The sequence below is a fragment of the Rhinoderma darwinii genome, unplaced genomic scaffold, assembly GCF_050947455.1.
Source record: "Rhinoderma darwinii isolate aRhiDar2 unplaced genomic scaffold, aRhiDar2.hap1 Scaffold_454, whole genome shotgun sequence".
NCBI classification, from domain to species: Eukaryota; Metazoa; Chordata; class Amphibia; order Anura; family Rhinodermatidae; genus Rhinoderma; species Rhinoderma darwinii.
This window is the reverse complement of record NW_027463961.1, coordinates 39,390-44,743: the sequence shown is the minus strand read 5'-3', so window position 1 is coordinate 44,743 and position 5,354 is coordinate 39,390. Positions and strand designations below refer to the sequence as shown.

General features: G+C 44.4%; 1 long non-coding RNA gene across 1 annotated transcript; it reads left to right on the top strand.

Annotated features, from left to right (window-relative positions):
- The first annotated feature begins 1,631 nt into the window (after positions 1–1,631).
- On the top strand, positions 1,632–2,289 carry LOC142717120 (uncharacterized). The gene is made up of 3 exons (XR_012871788.1): positions 1,632–1,816; positions 1,900–1,987; positions 2,080–2,289. It is a non-coding gene; the product is annotated as an uncharacterized LOC142717120 (long non-coding RNA).
- Positions 2,290–5,354: the final 3,065 nt, after the last annotated feature.

Below are 5,354 nucleotides of genomic sequence, written 5' to 3'. Positions count from 1 at the left end.
AGGGACACACACAGCCTACTTGTAGATAGGGCCACACACAGCCCCCCTGTAGATAGCGCCACACACAGCCCCCGTGTAGATAGCGCCACACACAGCCCTCCTGTAGATTGCGCCGCACACAGCCCTCCAGTAGATTGCGCCACACACAGCCCCCTTGTAGAGAGAGCCACACACGTCACCTTGTGGATAATGCCACACACATCCCCTTGTAGATAATGCCACAAACCCCCCTTGTAGAGAACGCCACAAACCCCCCTTGTAGATAGTGCCACAAACATCCCCTTGTAGAGAACGCCACAAACCCCCCTTGTACATAGTGCCACAAAGGGACGGCCAGAATGGTGTGCCATTGCACTGGGTGCATCACTCCAGCAGGTGGAAGGGGGCGCTGCGCTGGCTACCTTTCCCCTGCTCGTTTCAGAAGCGCCCGGGCCCGGCGACTCAGCATCTGCCTTTCCGCCCGTAGCAGCAATAGCGGCTACATCGGGCATGGGGACGCCCATGCTGCCAGTCGGGATGGGCCCCCCATGGCCGGCGGCACTGCTAGCAGCTGCTACAGCTGTAGCAAAGCCACATTCAATAGTGTCTGCGTCATTAGTACACAGGTACTATTGAATACTATAGCAAAGCAGGAAGGTATCTCCCTGCTCTGCTATCTGCTAGCGCCACTGTGTGGCTGGGGATTCCGCTCCTGGATTGAGCGCTTGATGTCTCTGTCCATATATGGACAGTGACAACTCCTGAAGCGGAATCCCCGTCCACTGCGTTGCTGATGCGGTGACCGGGGATTCCACTTCAGTAGAGGCCCTTGACGTCACGGTCCATAAATAGACGGTCATCAAGCGCTCCGTCCAGGAGCGGAATCTCCGGCCACAGGGGGATTCCGCTCTTTCAGGGAGCTACAGTAGCGCTATGTACAGGAAGGGGGGGGGGTTCTATCATCTACAAGGGGGCTCTGTGGCACTACAATGGGGCTGTGTGGCACTATCTACAGGAGAATCTGTGAGTGGTGGGCTGATGGTCATTTAAGTGAGAGTGGCGGGCTGATGGTCATTTTACTGTGAGTGGGGGGCTAATGGTCATTTTACTGTGAGTGGGGGGCTGATGGTCTTCAAGTGGTTTTCACCTCTGACCTCCAATTAAAGTTAATAGGAGGCAGAAAATACCTGTGGCATTCGTTTTGAGCTTTTTTTGCCTACGTCTTTTCCGTTAGCTTCAACGGCTTAAAGAATCACGCAAAAAAAAAAAAAATAAAGTCAAACAACGCTGTCAATTCAAAATCTGCCTTAAAATTCCTGAAGGAATTTAGAGGAAGATATTTTCTGCTTTACAAAAAACGCTGTGTGAACATATTCTAAGTGTAGTGCTTGTTTTTAGCTGTTTTCTGTCTTTCTCGAAACAATTTTTGGTAGGGGTGCCCTGAGGAAATTTTATTTTTCCAGTGGTGCCTCGAGTCCGAAAAGGATGGGAAACTCTGCACTAGGCTACAGGATCACGCCGGCCTACGCAAGGATCCCGTCGCGGAGCAGCTCAGTTCGTCTTGGGAACGGGGCCTAGAGGATTACAATTTTTTGGTGTTTGGGGCACTGTCTACAAGGAGCAGGTGGGGGTGGGGGAGTATGGATGTGGAGATGGATGACCTTTCGGGGGCTACGTTTAACATCAGGGCCTCCAACCCCCGAAAGAGAAAGTGGCCATTTTAGTAACATCTGCCACTTGGGGCCCATTTACCATCAGGGCCCCCAACCCCTGGGAGAGATAGCGGCCATCTTATTTCCATCTGCCGCTCGGGGCCCAGTTACCATCTTTAGGTGAGGTAAGTGCCGTCCACTGATGATCTTCTCACCTCACGACTCTTCTACAGCCGCCTGGACACTGAATTTCTGATTTGTTTTGCAGTTGTCACCCCAACATCGTGGTCTTTACCACCTAAACCATCAGAAATTCCCATGAAGACTCCTCCAGTGATGAGCAGACGTGAGATCCGGTAAGTCTGACGTCTTCCGCTCGTCTTCATCTTCTCCTTGTGGTGAAGGTTTTGTGAATTTTTTTGCTTATTTGTATTTTTTCCTTTTCTAGGATCCGACTTTGAAAAATATGAAAAAAGTTTCCGGTTTCTTCTGATCCAGGATCGAGCTGTGTAAGGGTGGACTGGCGGCCATATCCACGGGTGAAGAAGGACCCTCCCCCTCTTCATCTCACCGATCATCGCATGTTAAAGGGCCGGAGCCACAGAAAACCGCACAGAAATTCTACCAGATTCTATAATAAACAGATTTATTTTTACCATTTTTAGTGTTTTCATTTCTAGATTGGGGAATTTATCCAGGGAACCTGTGTTCTATGGGGGTCCGAAGGTTATAGGTGTAATACTCTGCAGAATATGTCACTATGTATCTGTCAGGAGGTGGAGAGGACAGAGCAATGTTCTGCAGATATCTAGAGAGGACAGTGGTGCAATAATCTGCAGAATATATCACTCTGTATCTGTCTGGAGGCTTTTTGGAATTTTTCTTGAAAATATAAACAATTGCTGGTAAATTTATACATTTTCTAACGACATAAAACAGAAGGACAGATAAAGTAATGCCAACAAGGGACAATCTATTACCCCCCCCCCCCCCCCATAAAAAGTGGGGGTGAAATGTCCGAATGTTTCTCTTATTCTGCAGATATCATTTTATTCCTTTATTTCACTAACACAGCAGATGATAACAGAGAATCACAGCTCAATATTTATTACCCCGATTCTGCAGTGTTTAGTGTGCCATGTGACTTACTGGACTCTTTGCGGAGCAACTCACGCGGCGGCAGAAACGGGAGAACAAATATGAAAGACCCCCAGTTTGTGCAAAGTGAGATTGAGCTGGGCAGCATAAAGCACCCGTCAGCTGAGTGGACCCTCGTATAAGAGCAGGGGGCCCCGGCATTTGCCCGGTTCGACCATGTGTGTACGGTGGCCCTGATCTGTGTCCTGAGAACGTAGATGTAGTTGACACCGGGACATGCCAGCGGCCGATCGGGACACCACCTGGAATCTGGGACTGTTGGGAGGTATGGAGACCCTCCCCAAATGACCCCATTTTGGATTCTACACCCCTCAGGGTGAGCATTTAGGGCCGCAGTGAGCATTTTGACCCCACAGGTGTTACATCGATTGTATTAGAATTGAGCAGTGGAAATAAAAAGTTGTTTTAGCTCAAAATTTCTTTATATTCAAAAAGAAAGAAACGATAACAAGGAGTACATCAGGGTATATGTAATATGTGAGGAGTACATCAGGGTATATGTAATCTGTGAGGAGTATATCAGGGTATATGTAATCTGTGAGGAGTACATCAGGGTATATGTAATATGTGAGGAGTACATCAGGGTATATCTAATCTGTGAGGAGTACATCAGGGTATATGTAATATGTGAGGAGTACATCAGGATATATGTAATCTGTGAGGAGTACATCAGGATATATGTAATCTGTGAGGAGTATATCAGGGTATATGTAATCTGTGAGGAGTACATCAGGGTATATGTAATATGTGAGGAGTACATCAGGATATATGTAATCTGTGAGGAGTATATCAGGGTATATGTAATCTGTGAGGAGTACATCAGGGTATATGTAATATGTGAGGAGTATATCAGGGTATATGTAATCTGTGAGGAGTACATCAGGGTATATGTAATATGTGAGGAGTACATCAGGGTATATGTAATATGTGAGGAGTATATCAGGGTATATGTAATCTGTGAGGAGTACATCAGGGTATATGTAATATGTGAGGAGTACATCAGGGTATATGTAATCTGTGAGGGGTACATCAGGATATATGTAAGATGTGAGGAGTACATCAGGGTATATGTAATATGTGAGGAATACATCAGGGTATATGTAATATGTGAGGAGTACATCAGGGTATATGTAATATGTGAGGAGTACATCAGGGTATATGTAATCTGTGAGGAGTACATCAGGGTATATGTAATATGTGAGGAGTACATCAGGGTATATGTAATATGTGAGGAGTACATCAGGGTATATGTAATATGTGAGTAGTACATCAGGGTATATGTAATATGTGAGGAGTACATCAGGGTATATGTAATATGTGAGGAGTACATCAGGGTATATGTAATATGTGAGTAGTACATCAGGGTATATGTAATATGTGAGGAGTACATCAGGGTATATGTAATCTGTGAGGAGTACATCAGTGTATATGTAATATGTGAGGAGTACATCAGAGTATATGTAATCTGTGAGGAGTACATCAGGGTATATGTAATCTGTGAGGAGTACATCAGTGTATATGTAATATGTGAGGAGTACATCAGGGTATATGTAATCTGTAAGGAGTACATCAGGATATATGTAATATGTGAGGAGTACATCAGGGTATATGTAATATGTGAGGAGTACATCAGGGTATATGTAATCTGTGAGGAGTACATCAGGGTATATGTAATATGTGAGGAGTGCATCAGGATATATGTAATATGTGAGGAGTACATCAGGGTATATGTAATATGTGAGGAGTACATCAGGGTATATGTAATATGTAAGGAGTACATCAGGATATATGTAATATGTGAGGAGTACATCAGGGTATATGTAATATGTGAGGAGTACATCAGGGTATATGTAATATGTGAGGAGTACATCAGGGTATATGTAATATGTAAGGAGTACATCAGGATATATGTAATATGTGAGGAGTACATCAGGGTATATGTAATATGTGAGGAGTACATCAGGGTATATGTAATATGTAAGGAGTACATCAGGATATATGTAATCTGTGAGGAGTACATCAGGATATATGTAATCTGTGAGGAGTACATCAGGGTATATGTAATCTGTGAGGAGTACATCAGGGTATATGTAATATGTGAGGAGTACATCAGGGTATATGTAATATGTGAGGCGTACATCAGGGTATATGTAAGATGTGAGGAGTACATCAAGATATATGTAATATGTGAGGAGTACATCAGGATATATGTAATCTGTACGGAGTACAGCAGGGTATATGTAATCTGTGAGGAGTAAATCAGGGTATATGTAATCTGTGAGGAGTACATCAGGGTATATGTAATCTGTGAGGAGTACATCAGGGTATATGTAAGATGTGAGGAGTACATCAGGGTATATGTAATCTGTGAGGAGTACATCAGGGTATATGTAATCTGTGCGGAGTACATCAGGGTATATGTAATCTGTGAGGAGTACATCAGGGTATATGTAATCTGTGAGGAGTACATCAGGATATATGTAATATGTGAGGAGTACATCAGGGTATATGTAATATGTGAGGAGTACATCAGGGTATATGTAAGATGTGAGGAGTACATCAGGG